Source organism: Nipponia nippon, unplaced genomic scaffold (genome assembly GCF_047370975.1).
Source record: "Nipponia nippon isolate SJK-2023a ecotype South Korea unplaced genomic scaffold, ASM4737097v1 scaffold_5, whole genome shotgun sequence".
Taxonomy (NCBI): Eukaryota; Metazoa; Chordata; class Aves; order Pelecaniformes; family Threskiornithidae; genus Nipponia; species Nipponia nippon.
The window spans coordinates 90726020-90742357 of NW_028262369.1; the positions used below are offsets into that span (position 1 = coordinate 90726020).

The 16338-nt window shown below is 41.4% G+C and overlaps 1 long non-coding RNA gene across 1 annotated transcript; it reads left to right on the forward strand.

The window, feature by feature from the left end:
• The first annotated feature begins 1477 nt into the window (after positions 1-1477).
• Positions 1478-7954, forward strand: LOC148052383 (uncharacterized). The gene is made up of 3 exons (XR_015698650.1): positions 1478-1573; positions 7359-7491; positions 7759-7954. It is a non-coding gene; the product is annotated as an uncharacterized LOC148052383 (long non-coding RNA).
• The last annotated feature ends 8384 nt before the right edge of the window (positions 7955-16338 follow it).

A 16338-nucleotide genomic window follows, 5' to 3' on the forward strand; every position in this document is an offset into this window, starting at 1 on the left:
GGCTGAAGACTCGGTCCTTACACCCATCTGGTTATCCTAGAGGGTACAGTGTCCGGTTGCACAAAAATGGGAGGAGCATGAGGAAAAAGCATAGGAAAACGTATCTGAATTGGAAATTGCCAAAATAAATACATCAGCAAATAGTTTTGCAGACAAAGGAAGCAGACATATGACCTGCAGAGAAATGTCACTCGCTCCGACTTTGACTGGAATTGCTATAAAATGTCATGGGAGAAGCATCTTTTTTTGGAAAGCAATGCAGAGTTATTTCATTGCACTGGCTGCAGAACAAGACAATACAGAATATTCTGGATTTAGTTTTGCGAAATAAATATTGCTCTGAATATGATAAATCTGACAATGAAAACCTCGGCAAAGTTCATACAAAGCAGAGGAGCATAGGGCAGCCACATACCTGTAGAAAGAGTGGAATTGCTCTCATGTCCATAAACGTGGCTTTTTTAAAAGTTTGATTTTGTAAAGGCCTTCATAGCTGCCTGATACACTGGTTGCATGAGCCAAGGCCAGTCTGCCTGGCTGAAGGTGTGCCCAGAACAGGACAATAAAGGAAGGGTGAGAAGACAACGGATGGATGGATGGATGGATGGATGGATGGATGGATGGATGAGAAACAGAGACAGTAAGAGAGTAGACAGAAAAACCTAACATGAGTCTTTCTGTGGTGATCCGTGATTAAATGACCAGGAAACGTCTGGAACAATATGCATGTGTAGCTTGGGAAAGGTCTATACATATGAGAAGAAAAAGCCTTCTGTAGAAGTCTGGAGCTGATTCCTGGTAGGGCTTCCAGAGATTATATAGATAAGGACAGCATCAGGCCAAGGTTATTGTTCTTTCCCTAAGCACGCCTGTACTGTGTGGAGTAGTGGGGCAACCACAGAGTGCATTTGGTATAAGAAGACCCTCTGGGTAGGAGTCTTGTTCTCAAAGATTAGGCCAAGTTTGCTTTCTGTTAGGTGTATGAATGAATGTCAGTAGATCTCCACAAGCACAGCCTGAAGATCCTGAATATCTGTGGCATCCCTTTAGCAGGAGCTGTGAAGGAACCTGCTTGTGAACTGTGCTGAAGGATGGCCGATGACCAACAGCAGTTTCGCGACAAGCCATGCCTGTCCCTTCCTCATTCCGAGTTTCAGACAACTACATCAAGTACTGCTGTTATCTGGGGCCTTTAGCTAGTATTGTAAAAAAATGTTGTAAATTATAGAATTTATAAAAATATTCTTCAGGAATATAAATCTCCTTCAAAGCCTTCTTGGAAGTTCTCCATGCACACAGAAGGCTTCTGGAAGGCCTTCAGAAATGAAGAATTATAGAACTGGGCACATTTTCCACAAATGCCTTTTATTTCACCAGCTGAGGCTGCTGTCTTGTCTCTTTTATTATCTGCAAAAGAAGGCGTAGTAGCCGTCCTAGTTAGCACACAGCTGGGTCACAGGCAAAGATCAGCATGGCTGACAAGTCCCGCAACATATGGGGAGCTTGTCAGGCACAAAGAGGCAGTGTACTGTGAACGAGTCTGGGGTCTTGGCAAGAGCATAGCGTGCAGTGGGTAAGTTCTATAAAATTGATTTCCCATTTTAGAGAGGGAAGGAAAAAGAGAGAGGAGCAATGTGGAATCGCCGGATCACATGCATTCTTACATATGAAAGGGGCTTGTGCTTATCTCAGGTTAGCAACAGGATACACAATTCTAGGGCTGATATCAAAGGTATTTTTGTTTATTTATTTAGCCCCTTGGAAAAGATGCTGGGTTGTCAGCTCCAGAGGCTAACGTCCTTTATTTATGTACTGAAAGGTGCTGCGTGGACAAATGCAGCATGAGTTTCCCTGTACCACTCTGCCAGTGTGGCTCAGCCCTGATGTAGCTGCCACACTCATTCAGTACTTGCTAAAATAGTTATCGAGGGAGTAAACACTGCCAAACACAGTCGTGGTTTCTGAGATATGGAGTCCAGCCCAGTCAGAAGTTTACCAAGATAACCTCATTGCATCACATGCCAAAGAGCCACAAACAGCTGTAGTACTGAAGGACTCTGACATTTAAATAAGATATTGAAAATGCAAGGTAATCATCATCATGTTAGAATACATCCAGATATGGGATTTAGAAATTAAAGACTTCCTACTGTATTTTTATAGTGCCATACAACATCTAGATTCAATAGACAGACTAAATAGCTGGGACACTGAGCTTCCTTGGGGCATGTTTTCTTTGGTGACAAATTCTGGTGGGAAGCAAGGACAGTATGGAGCCTGAAGATACACAGAGAATGTATATGAATGCATTCCAGTTCTAGGTGTGTGTGCACGTGTCATAAGTGTGTCAGTTGCTAAGAGTCAAAATAAGGTTAGGGCAGATGAATAAGTATATGCGAAAAGGGCAGGAAGGAGATTCATGTCAAATCAAGCTAAAAATAGGTGGCTGAGTGGATGCGAAGAATGGCATAAGAAATGCAAACAGAAAAACTGCAGTGTCTGAGAAGAAAAGCAGCCTTGCACAAGAAGTTAAAGTATTTTCTGAACTCAGCTGAAAATATTTTAAATATATGTGTCATTGAAGACAGACGGAAGTGGTTTCTCTGTTAATATATTTAGGGTTTGGAGGTTCACAATTTCTCTGCAGCCATGAAATTCAGATTATCTTCCTTCCTTCCTTCCTTCCTTCCTTCCTTCCTTCCTTCCTTCCTTCCTTCCTTCCTTCCTTCCTTCCTTCCTTCCTTCCTTCCTTCCTTCCTTCCTTCCTTCCTTCCTTTCTTTCTTTCTTTTCTCTCTTTCTTTCTTTCTTTCTTTCTTTCTTTCTTTCTTTCTTTCTTTCTTTCTTTCTTTCTTTCTTTCTTTCTTTTTCTTTCTTTCTTTCGTTTTCTTTTCTTTCTCTCTTTCTTTCTTTTCTCTCTTTCTTTCTTTCTTTCTTTCTTTCTTTCTTTCTTTCTTTCGTTTTCTTTTCTTTCTCTCTTTCTTTCTTTTCTTTCTCTTTCTCTCTTTCTTTCTCTCTCTCTTTCATTCCATTTGCGGCATCTCAGACCCACAAAGAAGGAAAAGATTCTAGCAACTGCATTTGCAAAGCTCCTACCCAGTATCACACGGCTTGCCATCTCGTCATTAGCAAGCAACTGTGATGCCAATTGCATTTGGCAATATTGTTGACTGAACTTATTTCGATTGGCATTATATTTGTAGAGTTACAGACTTTATATTTATGCCTACAAAAAATGTCAGCAGCTCATATTAACTTATTTTGAGATAGGGCAATAACCCACCCCTGTTTTGCTATTCACTGTACAAATACAGAGTGCGAACCAGTCTACCCCTGCAGAGTTTACAGTCTGGAGAGAGCAGCAGATTCCTCTGCAGGTGGTAGAGAGAAATAGCACATACGGAGTGATCCTTCTGTTCATTTGATGTATCTATTTTAAGTTTAAAAAATTGTCTTCTGGAGAAGGCTGTTTCTTTCTTTCACCTGTTGCAGATGGAAAAGATGACAAACTTCATAGACATCCAACTTTTAGGCCTCAGAATAAGGAGATAATGATGTTATCCTGTGTAATTTGTTCAACAGCACAGGTTATCTGGGTCAGCATTGAGGAATGGTTGTGTTGCAACGAGTCTCAGGCATGGCTGTGTCAGACAGCAATCACTGCTGGCATTGACATTGCTGGAAAGGACACGTTACAGAGAAGTTTGAAAAATGTCTATTTCTCTTAGCCAATGGAAATCTGCAAATTTACAGTGACAATTCAAATACCAGGAGTTCTCATTTCCAACAAATATTTCCATTCTGCAGCATTCAACTTCCTCTCTAATTTGACCTTTCCCTCAGAAAGCCCACGATGCAAAATGCAAAAATAAAGGAACCAAGAGCTCACTTAGAAACACAATTTTCCATTAAAAGCAGTTTTAATGAAATATATTCCATCAGCCTTAGTTGCTTTTGACAACCAGTAAGTGATTCAGGTGCCTAAAGATAGGATTCAGGGTCTATCTTAGAAGCACTTTAAGGCATCCAGGACACCTGCATGGAGTTGGGGATGTGACAGCCACATGCAAGACCATCCTGAGGCTGCAGCTGCGGCTGGGGAGGGACACTCTTAAGGCATCTAGAAGAGCATTACACACCCTCAGTTAGGCAATTAGTCTCCGAATCTCTACATAGCTACACAATTTCATATAATAAAACATCCCATCTGATATTGTTATTAATGGGCTGTCAGAGCCTGGTAAAGGAGAGAGGTCAGTGGCATAGTGCTCTTGAGTCTCACCCTATATTCATGACACTTTTGGCCCCTCCTGGTTATTTTACACCAGAGCAGCCAGAAATTCCTGTGCTGGCAGCTCCGTGCCATGGCCTCCAGCAAGTGCTGAGCACATGGTAGGTGGTTCACCCACCACCTGCAATGCCCAGGCCTAGAGCAAGAGATAGGTTGCAATCCAGGCACCTGCAGCCAGAACCGGCGCTCTGCTGGGAACCCTCCAAGCAGATGACATGCAGCCTCAGCAAGCTTGGCAAGAAAAAAGTGAAGTCTGGTGTTTGGCAACCTGATTGTGCAAGGAACACGGGGATAAACAGAGCGATAGCTAGCAACCAACTCCACGTAACTCTCCCTGAAGCTATAAAAAGACAAGAAAGATTAATGATTGTCTGAGAACTATTACGTTTATTCAGTCGCAACAGAGGCAACACTGGAGAGCCGTATGCTGGAGAAGGAAAGAAGACGGAAGAACATAATATAACAGAATACAATGGAATTTGTATTATAGGGGTTTTGAGCCTAAAAGATTGAAACCCTTTCTGTCCTTCCTTATTATTTTACCACTTTGGCTATAATCTTTGTGAAAATATGAAGAATTGTCTCTTTCTTCTACAGTGACCCACCAGGTAATGTCAGAAAAGAGTTGTTGGGCTGTCCTGGATTTCTGGGCTACTGCTTCAACTTGTCCTATTCTGATGAAAGCAGGGATTTAGCCATGTTGTGTAAGATTTAGTGTTACAACCAGAACATGGGGTATGAACCTTTTGAACTTATATTTTAATGTGACAGCAAATGGATCTGTTAACAGAATTAGTTCTCTTCTACGTATTTTTTAAGGTTTAATGAGGAAGGTTTAAGAAGGTTTAATGAGGAAGATTTTTTAAAGTCTTATCTGTTTTAGCAGAATTAGTACACAGAAGTTGAACCAAAGTACATAGGACTTTACATGTACTGAAAAATATGTCCCCAGCTGCATTGCTGATGTGGATCACTGAACTACGACCAGCCTAAACTGGCTCCTGGATTTTGTCTTATCCCTTTACTCCTAGGCTCCGCATATTGGACCTGAATTTCTGCTGGCATTGTAAATTTACCCCAGCGAAGAATTTGGCCTTCACATTGTAGAGAGACAAATAAAATCTCAGTATTGTGTTTGTGTTTGGATTGTTCCTAGTGGTTTTTTGTAGGTTTTTTTTTTTCTTCTTCTTCTTTTTGCTCCACTGATTCATTTATGAAAAAAGATGATGAGATTCAGGCTTCTGATGCTATTTCCATTACCCAGGAATTGAAGTACTCTGAGCAGGCCAGGACTTGCATAAAGATAAACACACGTACCCAAAGGGAACACAAATACTTTAAATACAGTGAAATATTACAACTTGTGCCCCGTGCTACTTACCCAGCAGACCTTCTGCTGTGGATTTATGGCTGTTGTCACTATACTTTCTCCTCTGGCTTTTCTTGGAAGAAAGCTTTTTCAAGAACTAAATTCATTAAATTCATAGAGAGTGTTAAAGATATTGTCCATACAGATACACACATATATACATGCATATACGTATAATTAGCAATCAGTTCTTATAGAGATTTGATCTAAATCCAGCAGATTAGATTATCTGATAATTAGTTTGGTTTGAGTTTGGATCTCCAAGGCAGATGCTGGACTCCAAATAATATAATTAGTTTGCAAAAGGGCACCAGCTTCTCAGGAGTTCACTGTCATTTTCTCCAATGTGCTTCCTGAGAGTCGTGTGAAGATCTTCCATTCCAGGTAAATTCCAAGCCATGTTTCAGTTGCCAAATTTATTATAAAAAATAAGGGAATTTCATGCACCGGTCTTTTTGGGAGTAATCTGCTTATACAATTTCTTGACTCTTAGCTCAGCTTTTTCCAGCATTTGTGGTGCAGCAGAATAAAGATCATGTTTTATTCTAGTTATGAAATTTTAACTATATATTATTAGAGACTTTAGAAGTAGTTTGACGTGCTTGTAACCTGAACGTGGGCTAAAATGCGTAATGTTTTGTCATCAGTGAATTTCTGCTGCTTCAGAAAAAGTGATCTTACCTTCATAACCACCAGTGATCTTACATCTTATATCTTCAGATTAAACTTGGTCTCTTGTGGCCGTGCTAGAAAAGTGATACATTTTCTATTTGCTCTATAAGCAGAATTTCAGTTGCCCTGGCTTTCTCTTTTGCTGCATAATAAATAAGGACTGTTGTTCAAGTTTTATTTTTCCTATTCATAAATAAGAAATCTCATTCTCATTTGCTGTAGAGATGCTTCAGATGCTTTACCTACATTTTATTATCTGCCTCAGTAACAAACACGCTGTCTATCTGGAAATACTGTGGCTTCCATTAGACTGGTCTATTCATTTGACTCAAGTAGACAATAAAACATGCTGAATGACAGTGTGTCACTGATGACCACAGAGCTTTAAAGAAAAAACATTCTGCCCCCTGCCTTTTCATCCGTTTTCCTATATCTGAGTGTACCCCCCATTGTATTTTAATGGAGGCATGGCCCTGTTGATATAGATCTATTAATTTTTAGTTATTAGCCCAGTGTAAAGCTTTGTTACATAAAACTGATTACATTATTTTTTCCAAAGGGGAACGTGGGTATCAAGATCTCAAAGATCAGTAAGTACCCTGCTGTTGGAAAATGTCGGTTAAATGTATTTCTGGTAAATTCTTCTACAGTACTTGAAAAACATTGGAAAACTGGGTGATGTCCTTTAAATAAAAGTGTATATATGTCCATCTGCTCTGGGCATAGACGGAAGAGATGACTGAGAATCAGTGCTAAAAACAGCTAGTCTGTGACTCATATTAGGGGTATAAATTGGTGGAATAACTGGTATGGTAGCAAAAGACATTTCTTCCACTCAGGTTGGAGTTTACCATATTGCAGAAGCCTGCTACAAAGCCAGCACCACTTATGTTCCCGTTTGGCTTATACAGTGGATAGGTCTCATGTGCTGCACAGGGATGAGGTTTTATTTACATTTACTTTTTTTTTTTTTTTAGTCCTCCTAGTCAAGCAGAAGTATAAGCGATGTAATTCTCTCTGTTAACTAGACATGACACTTGAGCAACTTCTGCCTGGCCTGTGTCTGCTTTTCTGGAGTCCATCAGAGGTCCCTCATCCTAAGGGATCAACTGAACCTTCAGATGCCCTCCAGACATTACATATCAATATGTGATTTTCAAGGTAACCCAGGAAATATTTCTATCTTTCTGAAATGCAAGTAGGGTTTTTTTCCTGTTTATCACTTATTTCTTCTACAGGGATGGAGTATTCCGAAGTGTGTTGGAAATACTGCCTCCCTCTCTGAATACTTACATTTCATTACTTAGAGAGTCAGCAAGTGGCTGGAGGCTGTAACTTGGACGCACTGGCCTTCTTTCAAGGAACTGGTTCTTGAAAACTTGTCCACAAGCAATCAGCTAAGAGGGTTTTCATGTGTGCTTTTTTTAGGATGGAAGACCTGTGGGACAGCAAGCTCTTTGGGAGAGGCAGCGTCTTTTCATTACATGTGAGCGCAAGATGTAGGATAATTGTGACATCTAGCAGCCACTGCAACATTTCTAGGACCAAACTGTGAACCTCTGTTGTAATAAGCCATTGCTTACCCAAATGACCTCTGCGAAACTAGTACTTGTAATATGGACCATAATAAACCATAATGACAGAAATAATAACAATGCATTTCTGTGGCTGCCTCCCTTTTCTATTACATGGGAGACATTCAGGTACCATAAGATGGATACGGTATAAGATACAGATTTATTGTATTTGGAAGTAGTAATAATGGCAGCACACGCGAGGTAACTAAATGAACTATCTTGGAGAGTGATGATTGTCTATGCTCAGAATGTTACATCTCTCCACCTCTTAAAATTGCGTACACTACAACATCTCTTGGTTGAGAAGGGATTTATTTATGTTGCTCCATGTCCAACTAAATGTTAAATATGACGTCATACAGTACTGCTCCATCTCTGAGTGAAGGTACGAGTGGAAAGACATACAGAACTTTCTTCTGTGACATTCGCATCTACAGATACGTATGAATTGATAGAAATAACCTTTTGTAATACCCACAATTTTCTGTAGTTCTAATTTTTATTGTGCCTGCTGCCTGAAAGATGATAAGACTTATTCATAGAATTCACACTCCAGTGGTTTGATAAATACATAACAGTCTGAAAAGGAGTTTCTTGGTGCAGTGCATGTTATTCATCAGGTCTCGGTTTTCCTTGGTTTTGGTCCTAAGGTTTATTCTTTTTTTATTTTCTTTTTTATTTGACATTTTTGGCTGACTTCTCTGATCTTCTTCCTACCAATAGCCACAAGAAAAAATAGCACTTGGGACAACTAAAAGTAAATATGGCATGACAAAAAATATGTTTATATACCTTTATTATATTATCTCTTATTCTCTATCTGACAAATGAGGAGGCGAGAATATTGTAAAGTGATATTCTATAGCAGGCACAATACTTATCAGTTATTTTCCTTTGACCTTCTGCCTTAGAAAATTAATTCACTTGAGCTGTTCGTACACTAGAACATTAGGGAAAAAATAATGTTAGCACTAGTGAATATAATCTCTGCAGGAAAGCTGGGCAATTATTCAATGGTCTAATCTTATCTCTTGTTTCATTTTTATATGGCAAGTCCACATTTAAAGTATTAGATATACTGTGCTTCTTCTCAGTACCATCAAACCACAGTAAATAAACGCTGCTAAGTGCCACCATGAGTGAAGGAGCTTATAATGAGAAGTGTGAGTAGACATGTGCGCCATTCATCATTCTGTTCAGTCCGATATTGGGGCTCTTTTTATCAGCAGTATTCGTAGCGGTGTCATCACCTCTGGTATAAATCTTCTGTCAGTGTCTGTCGTCCCTGTGCCCTATTAAACTCATGCTCTCACATAATCACTGAATGACCTTTGGATGTCTTTCATTAACCCCTGACCTGAACCCCGCTGGCTTCTTGTTGGTAGGTAAATCTATAACATGACATTTGCTTATGACTCAACCTTTATCCTTGCTTAATAGTCGTGCCTTTCAATTTTTTTTTTTTTTGTTCTGGAGCAAAAAGGTAGTTACAATCTTAAAGCACAGCTTGGATTTCAAAGGTTGGAACACAATATTCATATTCACCCAAGTGTCTCCTAACAGACTTTCTAATATTTTTCCACTGCTGCTTACTGAATCTTATCAGTTGTATATTGATGCAGGACATTAGCCTCGCAAAGAATATTTTTGTTTCTGACAGAAGTTTATTTTCTCTCAGATATTTTCTTCTTGCTGTGTTCCCTTAATCAGGGATTAGGGACTGATTAATTAAAATTCAGTTGTGCAGCTGTGCCACAGCTTAGCCTAAAATTTCTGATGCTGGAGATGAGGGTAGCTATTACACAGCAATAATAATAATAATAATAATAATAATAATAATAATAATAATAATAATAATAATAATAATAATAATAACAACAACAACAACAACAACAACAACAACAACAACAATAACAATAACAATAATAATAATAATAATAATGATGATGATGATGATGATGATGATGATGATGCAAGATTTTGTTCTCATGAGGATCAAGTGGGCTGGAAAGTAGTTACTCCAGTGCTCTACGTTGCCGATGTCTTACTGCAAAGCCTTGGTCAAGCTACTTGCTTTTTCTATGACTCATTTACCTCACTTGTAAAATGGGCCATGGTAAAAATGTACTCTGCAGAATAAAACATGAAAAATGGCTTCTATTTACCTCTTGTGTGCTTGGGAACCAGAGTGATACTCTTATTAACCCTGCTCAGCTAAGTGTGTGTACAGAGTTGAGAGCGTACTGAATTCTACTTCTCCTCCTCCAGCCCTACCTCCCCCCTGTGAATGTGCCCCTAATTACAGTTAACTATAATTAGTACCAATTAACTAAAATTCTTAGCGGTTGTACTCCTGCAAACCCATTCATGAAAGGGACTCTTGGCAGCGAACAGGAAAGTAAGCGGTTAGGATTTGTGCGGGCATTGGAAGCGGGGGGTTCATGGAAAAATGCAGGACTGGCTGGTGCTCCCTTGGCGAGGGGTTGCGGGAATGTGCTCAGTGTCTCGGCAGGGAAATCGGAGAGAGGAAATGGATACGGCACCGGAGGAAACCGGGGAACGGGAAATGCAGGTATGAACTGTGAGGGAGGTTGTGGGGAGAGAACGGGGTGGATAGGTTTGATGGGGGGCTGTCTGCAAGGTCCTGTGGTCCTGATTCACTCTTTTGAGTGACCACAGGAAAGAGCACGGGGCTTCCTGAGGGAAAATTAAGGTAAAAATCTGAGTGAACGTACGTGGAACGGCTCTTGCATTTTCTACTAAAGTGTGTAAATCATCCTGAAGCAATGTTAAAAGAAGAAAAGATTGGATGACATTATCTTCTCCTCAACTTTATATATACCTTTAATAAGGGTATTTTAGCAGACTTGTGTACTTATAATACTTTCAACTAACTTGTGTAATGGCAACGGTGTTTCCTGAACCACATAATGCACACACACTCATTAAATCCACGTCTTGATGATTTTGCTATCTAGAAAGATAAAGCAAAATGTCAGTAGTTTCTTCCTGAGTTTTTCCTCTCTCCATTTCTTTTTACTGTGTTCAGGAATGGCAAGTAGGTTGTACTTCGCTTTCCTGTGTCGGTATGAGGCTGTCTCTGCACAGTTGGAGGGCCCATCTCTTCTCAGCTGTGACCAAGCACCATCCATTTTGGGAAAATTTCAGGGAACTGGGAATGGACAGATAAGCAGTTTGTCTCTTCTTTAACTTACTGTGTTTTGATATAGCATTCCTCCCTGTTTTTATCGGTGTTGTCCTCATTTCTCCTTTTCTCTCTTCATTTTCTTCTGTGCTTGGGTATGTCTCTTTTGATATCAAGGGCAAAAATCCCTAGTGTTGATATTTTGCAATTCATAAAATACCTGGAACAAGTTACATGGATAGCAAAGGAAACTGTAACAAACCACAGATGTCAACACATGCCCATCCCTGGTGGGGGCTGACTGCCGTAACTTCAGCCTCGCTGGAAAGAGAGGTTGTTCTAGCCATCAGCCATCTCCACTAGAAGGTGACAACACCACACGTGCTTGGGACCAGCGTCGTGTGAATGACTTGGACATCGTCTGAAACGACATCAGCTTCCTTGTGGTGTCTGAACTCCGGATATGGGAGATATCGAGGGATGTGGCTGCAGCCCTTTGGCAGGGAGCAGAGATGACGGCACTGGCATGTGCTTCAGTCCTTAGGACGATCTTCCTCATTTTCAGGTCACCACAGAGAAATCTTCATGTTGTACCGATGTGGAACAACTGAGAACTCATTTCCTGACCCCAGGCTCATGACATGGATGGTATTATCAAATGTAATACAACTTATGTGTGGATAGTTTAATAACACTATGCGTTTTGTTCAACATACGTGTACTTTTTTTTTTAATCTTCTGTTAAATCAAAATGAGAAAGGATAATGATAGGATAAGAAAAGAAAAGATTTCCATTCATGTGTGATAACCTATACTTTGTACCTCATTTGTAAGCACCTTGTCCTTCCCAGTTTAACATACAGCTGTTTTGGAGCTCACAGACAGCAGCATGGGGTGAACATTGAGTAGTGCAATGGGACTGGTGGTTAGTTAAACCAAGAGCTTGTTAGATGCCAATTCCAATAAAGAGTGTACAAAAATGTCTGGTTAGAGGCTGTTGCCAAGGCACTGTCTACTTTCATTGGCAAAAGGGAAAAAAACAGGGCAACATACTGTGTAAAAACTAATCTCTCAGCCTATTAGTGCCCTCAGGGCGCTGACACAAGGTCCTGCAGTGGTGGGGAGATAGGGGCAGACAGCAGGGAACCATGGAAAATGTGATGGGAAGGTCATTTCCCTCAGAAGTGCCTAGTGCCAGTCTTCGCTTGTGCCCCAGCATCCCTGGTGGTGCCCGTGATGTGAGCTGGTACCTGGGCGCACGTTTGTCATGTTACTGGACAGGGATCTGTTATGTCAGCTTTCATCAGAGATGAATGTTATTATTGTGAATAATGGTAACAAAAATGATAATAACAGTAAGATACTAAAGCACTCCGGAGCTCTAGCTATGGATCAGAACAATATTGTGCTAGGCACAGCAATGCCCTTTCCATCACCACTGGAGAGTGAGACGAATAAAGTCACAAAAGCCTGGGAATAGAATGGGAAAACAAAGGATTTTATCTCTCTACTTTTTATTTAAAAATACGTTTGGAAAAGCTTTTCGGGGGGCGGGGGGGGGGGGGGAATTTGGCAGAGTGCAGTTGAGAACCTGTGGAAAAAAGTGGATTTTGAGGAGAAACATATAGAGCAAGGACCCTGTCCTTTAGACAGCTCAGTCCCACAGACCTGAGTGAGCTTTCGATCTGGCTGGGACAGAGCAGAAGATTCTCAACTGGTGATGACAACCGAGAGGACCTGGGATGACAGCAGCAAAGAAACACAAATGGGTGGTTAATTGTGTGACCCACAGGGAGCACTGGAAGACATTAATGGGTATAAAGAGGCCATATTTCCATAAATGACCATTAGTCTTCTGCAAATGTTCCTTGAAATGTAAAGGAATGATTTTCTCTCTCCAATTAATCATCCTGGAAATCCTCCTTCGTGTAATCTCGAAAACACGGGAGAGGACTTAGTATCAGCAAATGTTGCCAGATGTACAAAATGGCAGAGTAATGTGTTGTATAAAATGATTTTGGGTGGCAGAAACTGGATAGGAAGCCAAGAATACTGCACCAACATTTGAGCTTTTCTGCGAGAGGCGTTGCCAGCCTCAGGAGGGAGCACTGGATAATTTATAGGTTAACATTTTCTTTTTATGTGAATAGCATTTTTTCTCATTTATAGTTAATTAGGTTAAGCATGCATGGGGAGCGAGGGAGGAAAGACTTTCAGAGAGAATCTAAACGATTAGTAATTTGAATGAAGTAAAAGAATCTGCTAAAAGATGTAGCTCTGGAATTAAATATGTTGCTATAACAAGTGTAAGTATCAGATAGGAATTTTAAAGGTTCTTACATTAATTATAGCAGCAGCATAAAAAGAGGTAGAGCATATTTACAGGTTTGGCACGTGGATTCTTTTCACAAGTAGCTGGTGTTTCATTTTACTAGAGGAAGAGAAGCTATTTGTCCCACCACTTCACAGGTTTATGTCTTTTGCACACATTTCTTGTCTCGGGGGTTTTGGCTCACATACAGGATCAGTTAAGGTGAACTACAAAGTAAAATGAACATTGACTTAACCACTGCATTTCTTCAAATCTTTTTTCTTCTATAAAATCCTCTTGACACTTCTGCCCCTTTACTCTGCTCTGGTGAGACCCCCCCCTGGAGCACTGCGTCCAGCTCTGGGGTCCTCAGCACAGCAAGGACATGGACCTGTTGGAGCGGGTCCAGAGGAGGGACACAAAAATGATCAGAGGGCTGGAACACCTCTGCTATGAGGAAAGGCTGAGAGAGTTGGGGTTGTTCAGCCTGGAGAAGAGAAGGCTCAGGGGAGAGACCTTATTGCAGCCTTTCAATACTTAAAGAGGGCCTACAAGAAAGATGGGGATAGTCTTTTTAGCAAGGCCTGCTGCAACAGGACAAGGGGTAATGGTTTTAAACTAAAGGAGGGTAGATTGAGATTAAACACAAGAAAAAAATTTTTCATGATGAGGGTAGTGAAACACTGGAACGGGTTGCCCAGGGAGGTGGTAGATGCCCCATCCTTGGAAACATTCAAGGCCAGGCTGGATGGGGCTCTGAGCAACCTGATCTAGGTGAAGATGTCCCTGCCCATTGCAGGGGGGATGGACTAGAGGGACTTTAAAGGTCCCTTCCATCCCAAAGCATTCTGTGATTCTATGATTCTATGACACTTCCCAGTTGGCTGAACATTTTTTTGGCAGATTCTGTGTGTCCATCTATATGCAGGGAGTGGAACAGTTTCACTAAGGCCCCATCTGAAAATGCTGCACCATATCCAGACTGGGGCAAACTTTTATGCAGACACACAGAATGGCATTCGGGGCGTTCCAGTCACCTGGGCTGTAGTTAGGTTACTGGTATACAGACTTGTCAAATCCAGTATGTTGATGGTGAGGATCACACAGTATGCTGTCATCTCCCATCTCCCACCATGAGGACAGTACATCTCTCCTTTGCAGCACTTCACCATGAGCTCTCTCTCGTCCTGATGCCCCATTTGCCTGACTCAACTGGCTGGTTTCCCCCACACGACGGGTTCTTCACTCCCTGCCTCCGTTGGGTGATACAGTGCACAGCTGTCGTGGCCAGAGCTATCACGTTGCAGGATATCTGTGATCAGCAAGACAGAATTTTACAAGAAGGAAGGCATTTATGAAAAATTAGTTAAAATGCATTTCCAGCTGGAATGCCTTCCACTGTGTAATTTTTGAAAATGCTCAGAACAGTTTTTAGCTAATTTTCAGTTTCCTTTGCAGATTACTGTTAAATGTTGGGTGGAGTTTTTAAATGCAAGCATGCAAGTTGAAATTTAAGCATTTTTATCTGAGGGATCTGATGTACGAGTTCTCCCAGCTGAAGAGCGTGCAGTACTTCCGAAAATCAGGCAGGACTTTGAGTTAGATACTAAATATAGACTTAATAGTTTATCCCCTGACACCCAAATAATCCAAGAAGTGAATGATTTATGATTTCAAGAAATGAATGATTATTTATACTGGAAAACGCTGCCGTTTTTATTGCACATGAGCAGTTCCACATGGAGAGTTATTCAAAGTAGTTTAATGTTTGTGGTGCGCCCATAAAAGCCAGTTTCTTTTTCTAGACAGGGGTCTTTTTAAAATAGACTAAAGGAATTGAATGCTGAGCACCAGTGAAAGTCAGGGAGAGATAAGCACCTAATTCCCTTATGCCTTTTAGAAAATCCCAGTGTTTATTGGCTTACCCCCAGCTGTAAGTCAAACTCAAATGCTGCACCAGTTGTGCCACAGCGGTAGACTCTGCAGTCCTCTCTATCAGGTGACTTGAAGGAAGATGCACCCCGGGTTGTTCAGATTGACTCTGGCTGCATGTTTTTGTGTTTTTAAAAGGAAGAAAATAGAGTATGCACAGGTTGTGCGTGGCTGCTTCGTGTGTGGGATGTGGTCAAGGGATGCCCGACTCCGGCCAGAAGCAGAGCAAAGCTCAGTGGAGCACAAAGCCCAGAGCAGGGGCAAATGAGCACAGCCCTGAACTGTGCTGCCCTGCACTATGCTGCACCGACACAACAACATTTTAGAAGCCATTTGGGGTTCTTCCAACATGACATGTGTGGTGCAATGAGTTTAAATGCCTTGCCTTAGGTCACACAGGGAAGCTGTAGCAGACGTGGTAGAACAGAGGTGCCTGACTCAGAGCCCATCACCTCCTGAACCACAGGCCTTCTGTCACAAGCCAAAGGGAATGCTTTCACATACGCGAGGAGAAATGTCAGAGAAAACAACAGTTCATCCAAGCTCATAGTGAGCTTGGATAAACAGGTTTTGGTTGAGCAGCCAAAGCTGAGGACCAGAGCCCAGAAGTTTGAGTTTCATTCCTGGCTAACTGCATCTGTGCCACTGGTGACTCCTGGCAAGTCCTTCACTTCCCCACCAGCCTGCAGAAATGCCCTATGGAGTGACTGTGAGAATCAGCTAATTAACACTGTCCAAAAGCTCTGCCAGAGAGCTGCTCTGCCCTCAGTGGAAGAGACTGCGATGTGTGCTCTGTCCAGGGGTTATAGACTGCTCTTGCAGGGTAGGATTTAATTGCACAAGGGCTCATCTGTTGCTGCTGTGATCACTGGAAGGTATTTTGATCCACCCTCTAGCCCGTGTACTTGCTCCAGCAGCCCCATATGCTGAAGCTGTGACTGGTGCAGCAGGAGGTGAGTTTAGGCATTTTGGGCATCATCCAGCTCCCACAGAGGAGCTCAAAGAAGGAGCTATGTGGAGCTGTGCTGGAGCAGCAAGAGAGA